This window comes from Ochlerotatus camptorhynchus, unplaced genomic scaffold, assembly GCF_037179485.1.
Source record: "Ochlerotatus camptorhynchus isolate MF236.1 unplaced genomic scaffold, CSIRO-AGI_Acam_v1.1 ptg000230l, whole genome shotgun sequence".
NCBI lineage: Eukaryota > Metazoa > Arthropoda > Insecta > Diptera > Culicidae > Ochlerotatus > Ochlerotatus camptorhynchus.
In genome coordinates, this window is record NW_027040720.1 from 1,099,871 (window position 1) to 1,116,261 (window position 16,391).

A 16,391-nucleotide genomic window follows, 5' to 3' on the forward strand; every position below is an offset into this window, starting at 1 on the left:
GTCCAGTTCGTTGTCTTCACAACGCTCATCATGGCTGACTATGAGTCGCTGTGATAGTGCTGAATGTTCAGCACACTGCACTGAGAAGCACTGGGTGCTCTTTGCACCCACACAGACCCGAGTACCAAACCCTTTTGGAAACTCACAAAAAATAAAAATAAAACCTCAAAAACCTATTGGCAAATCAAAGTTGGTACTCGTGGAGAACAGAAGAACTATAAGAGTGATGATGGTTTCAGAATTTTACACGGTGAGGTATACGAGTGCAATCCAAAAATGCTTTTATTTTGCAAATCGAGCATTTTATTTAAATCTGGTTAATGCTACGTTAGTAAAAAACTTAAGGACTCAATAGACATATAATATAGAAAAAAAATAATTCCTTTTAGATTTACAGGTGTATACATAGATTTCAGATTTTCTACCACTGTAGCAGCAACCAGATTTAAATAAAATGCTCCATTTGCAAAATAAAAGCATTTTAAGATTGCACTCGTATACCTCACCGTGTAAAATTCTGTAACCATCATAACTCTCATAGTTCTTCTATTCTCCACGAGTACCAACTTTGATTTGTCAATAGGCTTTTGAGGTTTTTTTTTTTTTTAATTTTTGTGAGTTTCCAAAAGGGTTTGGTACTCGGGTCTGTTTGGGTGCAAAGAGCGACCAATGGTTCTCAGTGCAGTGTGCTGAACATTCAGCACTACCACAGGGACTCATAGTCAGCCATGACGAGCGTTGTGAAGACAACGAACTGGACACTGCATTCTCGTGACTCTCAATCACCAACCACCGTGAAGGTAAGACGTGTGGCGATATCGGGCAGATTCCTGGAACGTGGAAAATTTCGAAACCATCATCACTTTCATAGTTCTTCTGTTCTCCACGAGTGCCAACTTTGAATTGCCAATTCCAGCGCTTAAAGAAGGTGGTAAAAATTTATCACGAATTCGGAAAAAGCTCGAATTGCTAAGCAATTCGAGAGTTTCCATAATTTCATTTTGGGTCTTCCTAGTCCTATTGAGAATCAGGTTGCTCGGGAATACCTGAAAATTTTCTATCGGGAAAATATTTTTGATGATTCCTGGGGGACTGATTTGGACGAAGTAAGGTCTATAACTAAAAAGTTTCATAATATGAAAGCTCATGTTGATGATGTAATCCCAAGTAACAATTTGGGTTTTATGCGGGTTCTGTAGACCATGATTTAGACTTGTAGAATGCTTTAAAACCTGGTTAAAACTTGCAATGTTACTTGGGATGTTCTATATCCTCATCAAAAAACTCCCAGAGAGTACTTTGCCTTTCTTGGTAAAACTATTTAAAAGATGCTTCCATTTGGCATACTTTCCTGAAAAATTGAAAAATGGGTTATCTCAATTTTTACACAATTATTATTAAATTTCTAACTTGTTTTGTAGATTTGCTATTAGTTTATACTAATGCCAAATCTACATCTGCTCGCATCACTGACTGTAACCTTTTTCAAAAAATTATATCTATCCAAGTGTAACTTGGCCCTCTTGGAAAACAACCCGCACGGTTTGTTTACATAACTGGTTGGCCTGCAACGCGTGCGCGTCAGCATAAGAAACCGCTCCGGCTAAATTACGTACGGCTGCGATGATAGCATTTGAATGACCACTCTGACTCTGGGACGAACGGCTGCCTCGCCATCGTCGTCTACATACAGTGTTATCCAATATCACACGAAGACCGTCATCGCATCGAGCTTCGTTGATCTGGAACGGTGCCAAGCGAGAACGAAACGATCCGGGTGGACGACGACGGTGGGTGGTTGGTTGATCGATATTGTTTACATTGTTTAGCGCGTCTATCCACTCTCCTGGGACGGGAGGACGGGCCACCATCGTTCCGTTTGATTGCTATTGTTGTTTGTCTGACGTATGCGAGCGGCTTGACATTCACGCGAAGCAATTTTCGCGCGCACTCATACGGTGCGCTTAAGGGTTAGGATCTTATTTCCGTCGAAGCGCAATTCCCGCATCTGAATGTGAATGTTTTTATCAATATTGAGATATGTATTGTTAAAAATCTAATGATTCTTGATTCCAATTCCGTCATACGAGTTTCAATTCCGTCCAACGTCATTGGATTCACTTCGGCATACGGATGAAGACAGAAAAAAAATGATTCGTATGCCGAAGTAGTGCGCTACCCTAGACGTTACTTTGTAGATAGAGGCCATTAAACCGTCATTACCACAGTGCACATGCATTATAGAACGATGATGATCTGTCAGGAGTATTTGTGGGCTATGAATGCTTGGACTGTGTTTTGTGGGACATGTGATTGTTGAACGGTTGCAATCAGTGTAATTCTTATAATTACTGGAATTTCTACAGATAAGTCGATGAATCTTATGCACAGCAAACAAAAAAGTGGAATATTACAGTTATCAGTTGCGTAATATTGTGTTGACCGATGTTCTTTTGCAATTAGATCAATATTTGATATATGGACATGAATTAAGTCTAACCAAAGCACACTTTTTTTCCAGTGTACACAGCAAAACAAATTGTAATATCAATCAACGTAATTCAAGCTGATGTATCAAATATCATACAACGTAATATTATACAACCGATGGAATGACCTACGTGCAGCTGTAGGATGTAATATTCAACAACTTTTTATAACTATTGTAATTTTAGACTTACTTGATCATCTGTTTAATATAAATTGTATCGATTAAAGTACTACAACCGGTCGAACGTATTTTTTACTACAAAGGAAGCGAATGATCGCAAAGCAGATCGGTATTATTTTTAATAAATTGAAAGTTGCGGCAAATTCAAATTAAGGCCACTGTTCAGCATGACAAACGATTTGTTTGTTGGTTGTTCGTATGTCCTCACATCGGTATATCAACATTGATTAGCATGGCTTCGGTAAGTGGAACTGAATTTTCCTGTGGAACAATCAAACAGCAGTTTGTAAATTTTCAAATAAACACTTGCTGCTGCAAAGTGAAATTTGTTTGCGAAAAAAACCTCTTCCTACGACCGAGTGTAACGTACAATAAAAATAGAATCATTCACCAGCAAACAAACAACACTAACCGTAAGCGCCATTCAGCTGGCACATCTATCGAAACGCCAACGACGACGACGACGACGGCAAGACAGATGTTTAATCAGATTTGCAATCAAGCATGGTCATTAACATTATAAACAGAGCGACTAGACTGGAGAGGTAGAGCGAGAGACACAGAGATCTGGGATCGTGCACTAGTTCTACCTCCCGAGCAGTTTGGGTACACGTTATCTCGTCGTACAATATTGTGATTCTAAATTATGAGTCTGTGATGATGATGATGGTGTCTATAGCTGGGACGAGTTGCGGGATCGTTTAAACTCGATTTATGGACTGTCACACAATTGTACAAATCAAATCAAGAATGAATTCTCAAACAGCCGTATCTGCGGGTTAAAAACGTTGGGCAGGCCTGTGCTAGAGTAGCGAGTTTTTGGTTGGAATCCAATATTTTGAAATTCCCTCCCCATGGACATGGAGGTTGACGGTACTGAAGCAAAGGGTTATGTTTAATTTCTTTATATTTGCAACGATGATGATTTCCTATAGTGACACATATCACCTTCTTAATGCTTCAGTATGCCTCAAACGATTAATGCTTGGTTGTTAATAGAACTTCCTTGATGAAATCGGCTGCTTCATGCAGACTGAGCAATTCTGATTATAGTATCAGATTTGTTCTGTATACAGAGGAAGTGGGAGGGCTTATTAGAAACTTCTCACCAATAAAGTAATGATCTTCTAGTAAATTTTGCATATAATTTTATTAATATTTTATTTTATTTAAGCATATTATTTCTGTTACAGTCAATTAGCATTAGCATTAGAGATAGGCGATCCGCTCCCGAGCTGTTTTAAAGACCCGATTCACTAAAGTGAGCTGATGATTCGCGGTTCATTTTTTTAGGAACCGCAGCTCATCAGCACACTGTTATCACAAATCTAAACCATTCAATCCATCACTTATAGCGGAATTTACCAAAAAAGCACGCATTGCTCCTTTACGCATTGAACAACCACCGCGTCAACCAAGATGCGCGCGTAATTCAACATGTACCTACGATTAGACGTTCTTTAATTTCTACTGGTATTATCCAATGCATTTACGTACCCGGCTCTTATTGCTGCTGTTATTCCTCCAGTATATGTGCTCTTACCTCTCCTCCCATCATTCTCTCCAGCTTATCAGCTCAGCTCCGGATCCGAAAAATCGGCTCGAATGATTCACTGATATAACAGCTCTCGGACCCGTCCAGCTCTTCGGATCTTTTTTCTCTCGATTCGTCACGATTCAGCTCCGGATCCGGATCTAAGCTAATGATCTGGAGCTGAGGCCGAGAATAGTGGGAGCAATTGTGTTGGACCATACTGGTTATTCCTCCAGTATATGTGCTCTTACCTCTCCTCCCATCATTCTCTCCAGTTTATCAGCTCAGCTCCGGATCCGAAAAATCGGCTCGAATGATTCACTGATATAACAGCTCTCGGACCCGTCCAGCTCTTCGGATCTTTTTCTCTCTCGATTCGTCACGATTCAGCTCCGGATCCGGATCTAAGCTAATGATCTGGAGCTGAGGCCAAGAATAGTGGGGGCAATTGAGTTGGAGAAACAAGGTTGATTCCGTCCCGAGCGATATTTCACGCGCGGGGCGAGATTTTGCGAATGTACGAGAGGCAGAGAAGTACTAGTTGTCTCTCTCATTCCAACGCAAATTCTGCTCCGCTCCGCTAATGCACGCTCAAATCTGAATACACCATTAGACTTATGAAATCAGTGAGCTGATGAGCTGCGGTTCCTAAAAATGAGCCACGGGTCATCAGCTGACTTTAGTGAGTCGGGTCTATAGAACAGCTCGAGAGCCCATCTCTAGATCTGAGCTGATGATCTGGAGCTGAAGCCGAGAATAGTGAGTGCAAATCTGCGGAAGAATTAACATCAGAAATAAAATCGGTATGGAGACTGGAATGCATAGCTTGAGAAAAAGTGTGAGCTAAAGAGCTGTTTGAAAGAATCGACTCCCTTTAATTAGCTGGACCGGTCTGATCCGCTCAGCCAGATGAGCTATTTTGCATACGATACAAGAGATTTAATATTACTTGCTCGTTTTTGCGTAAAATAATCAATATTTATTTTACTTGCCATTACCTTTGAAAGTTTTTTTTTGTGATCTGAAAGATTTCCCAGTTTGGTTAGAAGTTTCGAAGCTAACGCATGTCTACAGGCCTAATAGAAAGATAGGCAGAAAAAGTGTATCATGAAGAATGGTTGCATGCAGGGTTGCTTCCACTCACTTGCTATAGATGAGTGATTTCCGGAGTTTTGAATCCGTTAGATGTTGTTGTGGAGATTTGTGTTGTTGGATGCGGGAGGAAATTGTGACTGCAAGTGGATCTGGCGGGTTTTGTGTGTCGGACGCTTGCTTTTTGGCCTCTTCTTGTGTCTAACATGTGCAGAGTATCATTATAGCGTCTAATGGTTTTGAGATTCCTGGTTGCGTGAAATATATTTGTGAGAATATCTTTTTGAGATTTTAGTAGTCACGATTTGTTTGAAGTTTATATTTTATTTCTTTCATGTTATTATCGTAAATAATAGTTATTCAATAATAGATAGTTCATCCATATATTCGTACTTTGATGCGAAGTGCTATGGATTATGAAATGCTTGATGACCCTGGAGCGATCGATTTTGCTTACTGAGCAGAAAATCATGGATTTAACCCTAAGCTCTCCCACAGCACAATAAATCGCCACCATCATTTGTATATTTGATATTGAACATTAACCTCGGAAGCTGTTTGCATATATCAAGTGAAAACGTAGTCCTGTATTATCGCGAAGCGTTATGGTTCTGAGAAGCTCGATGACCCTGGAGGGATCGTTTTTGCTTACTGAGCCGAAAATCATGGGTTTAATCCCAAGCTCTCCGTCATGACTCTTAAAATTTATGATCACTAAACAAAATGAATATGTTCGCCAACTTGAGGTGAATCCTAACCGAATACCCTACCCAACTCCGTAGCACTTATGAGGGTGTCGCTAAGTTGGTGGCCTCTCGTTAATTAAGTACTACATCAACATTTCCTTCCCTATCCCTAGTTATGGTAAAGATGGGCGTGGCCGGGTATAGCGACAGTCATGCTTCTGTTACTCTGGGTTAGATTGGAAATTTCAGAAGAGACGTGAGTGTCGCAATCTACGAAGTATATCATAACAACGCTAACTGAGCAGAAGGTCGAGATTTCAATCCCAGGCCCGGGTCCCTTCCCTGCTATTTTTCACTTTGCCTTATTCTATCCCCACTAGATTTAAATGAAAACTAATTCTGCTTCTGCTGCACTTACCACAGTTGAATTCTGATCTAAAAATAACCCTCCTCACTAACACAACTATTCTCCCCGTGAAAGCCGTGGATATCTAGTAACAACGGACGTCGGACTAATCATCCTTCCCTCCTGGAAGTCTTTACAAAATCGATTGAAAACAAATCATGAAGAAAGAGCTGTCAGTGGTTCCGAGGCGGCCAACTCAACTTTATAGAAAGCCTACTGATGCAAAACCATTAAGGAAGAGCTGTCGCAAGGCATGTTTTGGTGTAAAAATGAAATTATCCCCTACTACAGGTTCCCCTGGGGTACTTTGTTGGTTCCTGAAGTAGCCAATGTGGTCAACGATCTATTAAAAGTCTCTAAAAAGTCTACCGATGCAAAACCAATGACGTCGCGTAACCTCACTTTTTACCTGTGCACCAACTTTCAAAAACAGATTTAATGCCATATTTATACTCGAATCGGTTGAAAAATACACTTAATCTTAACTAGAAGATCGATATCTATTCATTGAAAGCAATATTTTGATAATTGTTAATGTTTTGAGAGTTGGTGCACACGTAGATTGAGGTTAAGGCGACGCCATACAGCAAACCAATGAAGAAAAAGGTGTGGCAAGGCATGTTTTGGTGTAAAAATGCAATTGTCCCCTACTACAGGTTCCCCCGGGGGTACTCCGGTGGTTTCGGAAGTGGCCAATGTGGTCAATGATCCATTTAAAGTCTTTATAAATCCTACTGATGAAAAACCATGAAGAAAGAGGTGTCACACGGCATATTTTTTGTAAAAATACATTTGTCTCCTACTACAGGTTCCCCGAGGGCACTTCGGTGGTTCCGGAAGAAAGCACGAACCATTCATAGTCTAATGAAAACCTATTGGTAAAAAAACATGAAGAAAGAGGTGTCGCACGACATGTTTTGGTGTAAAAATGAATTTGTCGCCTAGTACAGGTTCCCCGGGGGCACTTCAGTGGCTCCGGACGTGGCCAACGTAGTCAATGATTCATTTAAAGTCTATAGAAAGCTTATTGGTAAAAAAAACCATGAAGAAAGAGGTGTCACATGGCATGTTTTGAGTGAATGAAAGAACTGACCGCACTTAGAACCCTCCCTCAGGACCGATTCCAGGGAAATGGCCATATCTCGGTTGATTCTGAGCCGATTTTAGCTCTTAGTACGCCATTCGCTTTGGAAATGGTTCTATTTCTGGCGTATGAACAAAAAAAAAACAGATTAGTAACGGACACCATGAGAAAAACTCATCACAAATTTAGTAATTTATACATGCCCCCTGGAAACCTGGAATATCTCCGGTATTCGGTAACCTTGGTCACTTCCATTGCCACACCATGAAATTTGATTAGTTTTACAGTCGAATAGGGGAAATGCAATGTCGGCCTAAGTGTCCCTAATTTGGGCCCATACATAAATTCAGCAATCGACTAAATTTTCAATAGCAACCAAAAATATCCATTAGTAACGTCCCAATAACGCGTTCATCTAGATAAAATTGATAAATAGCAGATTTTTAAATGTCTACACCACACCGGGAATCGAACCCAGCCACCTCCAGCATGGTCTTACTTTGTAGCTGCTGCGTTACTGACTGAGCTAAGGGAGAAACCCTTAGAAACTTGCATTGAAGTTATTTTGTACTTAGGTTAAGAAACTAGCCAGATGTTCACAACTATTTTAGCCTACCTAAAGTTTCCTCAATTTTCCTAACGATCTTGGATCTTCTCTAAAGATTTAAAAATTCGCTGAAGTTCTCAAAACTTCTTTAAAATGTAAATTTATCTAATGTTAACGGAGCAGCTCTGAGGTACTTTGTTCTTTCCTGAAGCTCTCGAAACTTCTCTAAAGTTTTTGCAGTTCTCATGAAGCTTGTTGTAGTGCCCTGAATTTAATGGACTGTTCTAAAAATGTTTAAGCTTACGTGAACTTCTGAACTTACGTGAAGACCTTAATAATTTTCTTAACATCTCTGAAGTTCTTTGAAAATCTGGAGACTTCTTAACATGTACCGCTAATTTTCTGAAACTAATGGAAGTGACCTCCCCCTGATATGGTTGGAACTTACTAAACTTCTTTGAAATGCTCCCGAATTTTGCTTATGTTCGTGAAAGTTCCTGAAGTTTTCTGATGTTCCATATACTTCAATGAAGTTCTCAACATGTTTCTGAAGATCTCTTCACTTCTGTGAAGATTCCGAAGGTTTTATAATTTTTTTTTGTCTTTATTAGAGAGATTTTTAGCCGTTGGCTCGTTCATCTCTATAAAATAGGGGGCCTCAGAGGGGGGTCCTGCCAGCAAATTTTGTTACGGAGTTGGCTTACAATTCACCTGTACTCAAATAGAAGCAATTAAAACAGATTCCAGTAAAAGACTAACAATACAGGCAACGAAAAAAAAAGCAATCTGGTACATCAAAGTTATGTAGGGTTCTAAAAGAGATCGGACCTCCACCGTAGGAGGGGTGATCCCCCGTCCGGCAGAGATGTCCCGTCAGCCAAAAGAAAGTTTAAAGGACCTAAATGTTGTTGTATAGTTCAGCGTCCTTGAGGAAATAGATAAATGTCGCTAAAGTGGAAGGTTCGTCGCCCAGTATGTCCCTAATGCTGTTGGGAAGTGCGTACTGCTCCCGTAAATTTTGGTATTGCGGACACAGGCATAGTATGTGTTCCACCGACGCAGTGGTTCCGCAAACGTAGCACATTCTGTGCCTGTCCTAAGACGAGAAACTACCATCTGGTCCCGCAGATTCGACATATCCGTCCACTTGCTCGTCGATTTTTTGATTCTTCGGATGAAGAGGGATTGGGATTGGTACCAATCTGCATCCCAGGCTTTCCACATTTGGCTGACTATCCATCGCTTCATGTCCTGTAGTGGTACTTCGTCAGTGTAACGGGGGCCAGCTGGTCCTGCCAGACTATCGGCTTCGCTATTTCCTGGGATACCGCAGTGCCCAGGGATCCAGGTTTACACCGTGTTCGGGGTGTGGCCTCCACGATACCCTGTATCAAGGGGTGAGTCGGGATCTCAGTTGCAAGGGCTTGTATCCAGGCATACCAAAAGTACCGCCTAATGACATTATACCAACGGCTGTCGCTTACTTTTTCCTACGACAGCATTGAGATTGAGCTATAAGCGACAGCCCACAGTGAGGCTGTCATACGACATGCAACGTTGCCGTCTATGTCGTGAGACTGCTACTACACTACCAGTGTGACGGCGAAGCTCGTTCGGTTGCTATAACGTTCGTGCTGCCCATTGCAAAATTTTCATCCGATATTTTTTTTTAAACGCGCAGTCTTGAGCAGATCAGCTATTCGGACATTCCGGCGAAAAATATAAGCCAACCCGACACCAACCTGACTTCTACCAAGCCCCAACCCGATTTTGGCCCGAAATTGACCCGACATAAACACAGAATTGACCCAACATAAACCCAGAATTGACCCGACATTTGGCCGACGTCGATCATAAATTTACCTTACATTGATCCGACATTGGGCCGACATGTCTGTTCAAGATCATTTTTCTGGGTTTCTTCCATACTCTACTGCCATATATCAATTGTATATAATGTCTCGTGACATCCTCTTCGTAACAGCCCCTTGGATAAGCTGAGGGATTTCGCTGGTTTGTGAAGGCTGTCATGACGACAGAAACATTGAAAACCTGGTGCTGAAATTCCGATTACTCCAATTCCGACCCCGGCTAGGGAAAGTGATCCGTACGTGTATATGTGGGCATGGGTTGGGTAGTCCTAAGTTCGGCTGCTGTTCTCCTCAGCGCTGCAGAGTTATCTCCAGCCTTGAACCTGCTCTTTATCCGACTCTCGATTTTTGGAGAAGGTATGCGCCAACTTTTGTCTCCGTACCAGTGGACCTTGGCCACTGGGGGAGCTCCGAATTGGAAGTCATGCGGAGGAATCTGTTCCCCTCATCGAGGAGAAAGATCGTGTCAATTTCTGGAATTCCGCAATTTTCTTGAAATCAAAACGAAATAACTAATATACCTAGTTTTATGATTTTCACTGAATGTTTTCCAGATTTTTCTGAAGTTCACGGAAGTGTCCTTAAATTATCGACACTAATTCATAACATTGTCAATAGTCTAGACTTTCCTGACGACATTAAAACGCCTAAAAGATTTCTGAATTTCCTAAAAAGTTTCAAGACTTCATTGAATTTCTCAGTATTTTTATGAGAACCAAAATTGCTGAAATTAATTAAATTGCCTTGAAGTTTCCACAATTTTCCTAAAGTTTTATAAACTTAATAAACGTTCACGGATTTAATGATTCAAGGCAAAGTTCTTAAATCACTAATTTTCTCTGAGCTTATCTGGACATCCTGAAGTTTCCAATGCTTACCCGAAGTTCTCTAATGTTTAATGTTCCGGCAAATTTTCTGATATATATTCATAATTCTCTGATGCTTCTGAAGTTTTCGGATCATTCCATCATTCCACAGAACTCCTAGTAAATCTATGCAAATTTCCTTAAGTTGATGGGATTGTTCTGAAGTTATCTGATCGTCCTCAAAGCACACGGAGCTTCACTGAATATCATGAAACTATCTAAAAACATCTAGATTTCTTAATAGTTCTGGAATTTCTTGAAGATATGTGTGCTTGCTAAAAGTTCATGAAGCTTCGTTGATGTTCTCTAAGCAAATTAGCTAAATTTTCGCAATTTTTTGAAGTTTTTGAAATTTCCATCACATAGCACCCTTGAAATACTCTCATATTTTCCGGATGTTCCTATATTTTTATTGCGTTCCAGATATTCTCTCGGATCTTTGCTGAAATTTACGGAAATTCCCTGAGTTTCTCGAAACTTCTTTAAGGTTTCTGTATTATTTTAACTACCCTTTGATTATCTGATCTGTCTTTATGTTCTCGGAGCTTTCCTGAAGCTCGCAATTATATTGAAGATCTCGGTTTTGTTCTGAAATAAATGGAATTCTCGAAAAAAAAACACCCTTTAAGGGGGATTTCCGGTTCTATTGACCTAAACTTTGGATTTTTTCCAGGGAACTGGTAAGAGTTAGAGACCTGAGTTTTTTGTCAAATCTTTATTCATTCTTGCTCTACAACTGGGAATTTTTTCAAGTCCAAAAATCCAAAATGGCGTCCAATATGGCGGCTGCCCGGCGGGTACTTCCCAAAACTGCGAGCAGCCGAGAGGTCGCAAATCGTCACCTAGAAAGAAAATCGGCTCAGTTTCTTGAAGAATATAGTTCAGAGAATGGAATGAACTAGAATCTTTGAAAAATCTCAAAATTTGACAAAATGGCGGTAACTAGGTAAATAACTTTTTTTCAAATGCCCGCCATTTTGTCAAATTTTGAGATTTTTCAAAGATTCTAGTTCATTCCATTCTCTGAACTATATTCTTCAAGAAACTGAGCCGATTTTCTTTCTAGGTGACGATTTGCGACCTCTAGGCTTCTCGCAGTTTTGGGAAGTACCCGCCGGGCAGCCGCCATGTTGGACGCCATTTTGGATTTTTGGACTTGAAAAAATTCCCAGTTGTAGAGCAAGAATGAATAAAGATTTGACAAAAAACTCAGGTCTCTAACTCTTACCAGTTCCCTGGAAAAAAAATCCAAAGTTTAGGTCAATTGAACCGGAAATCCCCCTTAAACTTCTTGAGATTCTCTGGACTTCTGTGAAGATCCTGAAACATTTCTGAAGTTTTCTCTCTGAAGGTCTCTGTACTTTCCCGAAATTCTCGGAACATCTTGAGAGTTTTCGTTTTTTTTCAGCACACCATGGAACTATCCTAAATGTGTCTAAACTCACGCTTATGGATCGTTAAACTGCTCCAAAAGTCTAGACTAAAGATAAAAAAACTGCCCTTAACATCTCCGAAATGCTCCAAAGATCTCTAGATCTAGCTTTACTGAGGAGCTTAGAGCTTCGTAAAAGTTGTCACAATTTCCCTCAAGTTCTCTATATTTCTGAAGTTTTATTGACACCGGTGAAGTTCTTTGAAATTCTAGGAACTTCTTAAAAGTTCCTGCAGTTTTTCGGAAGCTAATAAAATCACTTTGAGATTCTTAAAGTCATATTTTCAGGACGTTAACTTCGCTTATGTTCCCGCAGTTAGTTTATGAAGCTTCAGTGAAATTCTCAGCATATCATTTGATACCTCAGAACTTCTGTAAAGTTCCTACAGTTTTTCTGAAGTTAATGGGACTTACTTACAAACTTCGTTTCTTCAACTACAGCATCATCAACGTACACTGCCCACACGAAGGGAGACCCGACGACGAGAAAGAAGCGTTCTATGCGCAGCTGGAGCAGGTGTACGACGGCTGTTCGCAACGGGACGTCAAAATCGTCATCGGCGACATGAACGCTCAGGTAGGACGGGAGGCAATGTATAGACCGGCAATCGGGCCAAACAGCCTGCATGCCGTATCGAACGATAACGGCCAACGATGCGTGAACTTTGCAGCCTCCCGGGGTATGGTAGTTCGAAGTACCTTTTTCCCCCGCAAGGATATCCACAAGCCACCTGGAGATCACCTGACCAACACACAGAAAACCAAATCGGATTCGGACCACTACCTAGTTGCAGTATGCATGCGCTCAAAACTCTCGACGGTGCATAACACACGTCGGAGTCGAACGCCGCGACCCAACATTGAGCAACTACGGGACGCCGGAGTTGCCCAGGACTACGCGCAGCAGCTGGAAGTTGCACTACCCACGGAAGAGCAGCTTGGCGCAGCTTCTCTTGAAGATGGCTGGAGGTACATCCGTTCAGCCATAGGTAGTACTGCTGCAGCGGCACTAGGTACTGCAATCCCGGACCGAAGAAATGACTGGTTTGACGGCGAATGCAAACTGTTAGTAGAGGAGAAGAATGCAGCACGGGCGAGAATGCTGCAACACCGCACGAGATTGAATGTGGAGCGATACAGACAAGCGCGGAACAGACAAAACTCGGTTTTCCGAAGGAAGAAGCGTCAACAGGAAGACCGAGATCGCGAGGCGATGGAAAATCTGTACCGCGTAAACGACACACGGAAGTTCTACGAGAAGCTAAATAGTTCGCGCAAAGGCTACGTGCCGCAAGCCGATATGTGCAAGGACTTGGACGGTAACCTTCTCACGAACGAGACCTTGGAGCACGCGCAGAAGACGACAGGCTACCGGCCCCTGATCTTCAAGAAGTTGAGGAGGAGATCGGTCGGCTGAAGAACAACAAAGCAACTGGTGTAGATCAACTACCAAGTGAGCTATTGAAATACGGTGGTGAAGCACTGGCTAGAGCGCTGCACTGGGTAATTGCCAAGATTTGGGAGGAGGAGATATTACCGGAGGAGTGGATGGAAGGTGTCGTATGCCCAATCTACAAAAAGGGCGACAAGTTGGATTGCTGCAACTACCGCGCGATCACACTGCTGAGCGCCGCCTACAAGGTACTCTCCCAAATTCTATGCCGCCGTCTGTCACCATATGCAAGAGAGTTCGTGGGGCAATACCAGGCGGGATTCATGGGTGCCCGCGCTACCACGGACCAAATTTTCGCGATTCGGCAGGTTCTGCAGAAATGCCGCGAATACAACGTGCCCACACATCATTTGTTCATCGATTTCAAATCCGCATACGACACAATCGATCGAGATCAGCTATGGCAGATTATGCACGAGTACGGATTTCCGGATAAACTGACGCGATTGGTCAAGACGACGATGGATCGAGTGATGTGCGTTGTTCGAGTATCGGGGACACTCTCGAGTCCCTTTGAATCTCGAAGGGGGTTACGGCAGGGTGATGGACTTTCGTGTCTGCTGTTCAGCATCGCGTTAGAAGGTGTGATCAGAAGAGCTGGGATAGACACGAGTGGCACGATATTCAGGAAGTCCATCCAGCTCCTTGGTTTCGCCGATGACATTGACATTATGGCACGGAACTTTGAGATGATGGCGGAAACGTACATCAGACTGAAGGCTGAAGCTAGACGGATTGGACTTGCCATCAACGCATCAAAGACAAAATACATGAAAGCAAGAGGTTATAGGGAAGACAATGTTAGCCTCCCACCCCGAGTTCAGATTGACGGTGACGAAATCGAGGTGGTCGATGAGTTCGTGTATTTGGGCTCACTGGTGACCGCCGAAAATGATACCAGCAGAGAAATTCAAAGACGCATTATGGCAGGGAATCGTGCCTATTTTGGACTCCGGAGGATGCTCCGGTCGAATAAAATTCGCCGCCGCACGAAGTTGACTGTCTACAAGACGCTGATTAGACCGGTGGTCCTTTACGGCCACGAGACCTGGACTATGCTCGTGGAGGACCAACGCGCCCTTGGTGTTTTCGAACGGAAGGTGTTGCGTACCATCTACGGTGGAGTGCAGATGGATGACGGAACGTGGAGGAGGCGAATGAACCACGAATTGCACCAGCTGCTGGGAGAACCATCCATCGTCCACATTGCAAAAATTGGGCGACTACAGTGGGCTGGGCACGTCGTAAGAATGCCGCACGACGACCCAGTGAAAATGGTTCTAGAAAGCGACCCAACAAGAGGCGCGCAGCGGGCAAGGTGGATCGACCAAGTAGAAGGTGACCTGCGGACCCTTCGCAGACTACGAGGCTGGCGAACTGTGGCCATGGATCGAGTAGAGTGGAGACGACTTCTTCGGACAGCAGAGGACAACAAGGCCTTAGCCTGATTGGTAAGGTAAGTAAGTACAAACTTGAAATAGTTAATTCCAATTAGTTTCTTTATTTCTGGCACTTTGGAAGTTTTCAATATCTAGAACTTGTACATTGAATACATCAAGATATTGAATATGTTGAGATCTTTGGCTTACTAAAATAAAGTAAATGCTTTTTTTTATGAATTGATTTATTTGTACAGGCTCAATCGAATAAACTTTACAGAGCCAAGTTATCATTTTCGTTATACATAGGGGAAATGCAGGTAACGTCGGCCTAAGTATCCCTAATTTGGGCCCATACATAAATTCAGCAATCGACTAAATTTTCAATAGCAACCAAAAATATCCATCCCATTTCCCGCGTTCATTTAGATAAAATTGATAAATAGCAGATTTTTAGCGATGGGCCCAATACTAGATCCATAGGCCAACATTAGAGACATTTCCCCTACATACTTAGTCCTAACCTTAAATCTAGAGTTACAGGGATTGAACCGAATACTCGCGGTCGTCTCGAGGTTAGTGGAGATTTACAATATTATGGATAAGGAGAGGGAGAAGTAGATTTCACTATTTCTAAAACATGAACTTATTTCTATTCAACTTACAAAAGTAAATGTTAAACTTCAACATTTAATGGATTTGATAGAAAAGCTTTTTGTTTAAAACTGATTGTCATGTCTTAAAAACGTTTACGTTAATTGCTGTTGTTGTTGTTTTACCAAAAAAAACATACTTTGAACGCATTTTAAGAGCCACATGGCAAAATGGCATACAAGCTTTTTGTAAACAAACCTTTGTAGGCCCTTTTCTCGCCAACCGAGGGTCACCCACGCAAACCAACAACATCATCGAGAAGGGGAAAGCTTCCCCTACCCGTTAATGTTAATGATTTGCGTTGGTGTCATATGAGTGGCAAGAAAAGGGCATAAGAAGGTTTGTTTACAAAAAGCTTATATACCCTTTTCACATGTTGTTCTTGATTTAAAAAATAGCTTTGTTATTATAAACCTGAAAATAAGCCGTTAAAGTTCTTAAAAAAAACCCTGAAAAACTCAACCAAACTGGACCACTTATTGTCAATCAGTTTTGGTGTGACTTTCTACACTGCGAATGAGAACGACCCAAATTTGAGTATAGTTAACTCATAAATAACATAAAGTGCAGGAACTCAGCGATGATTGCCTCAAGTTTTTCCAGGTTTTTTCCAAGAAAAACCAGGTTTGTGCAGGAAAAACTTCCCGAATATGAGAAAAGTAAAGATTGGATTCACTCAGTCTATTGGTACTGACTAAAATTTTCGTCAATTTCGT

The 16,391-nt window shown here is 41.8% G+C and overlaps 2 protein-coding genes across 4 annotated transcripts in view; one reads left to right on the forward strand and one right to left on the reverse strand.

Moving 5' to 3' along the window:
- Det (Deterin) overlaps positions 1 to 16,391 on the forward strand; it is a 434,366-nt gene that overhangs the window by 266,078 nt on the left and 151,897 nt on the right. The window lies entirely within an intron of this gene.
- 5PtaseI (inositol polyphosphate-5-phosphatase A) overlaps positions 1 to 16,391 on the reverse strand; it is a 116,757-nt gene that overhangs the window by 55,904 nt on the left and 44,462 nt on the right. The gene's annotated exons all lie outside the window — the stretch shown is intronic.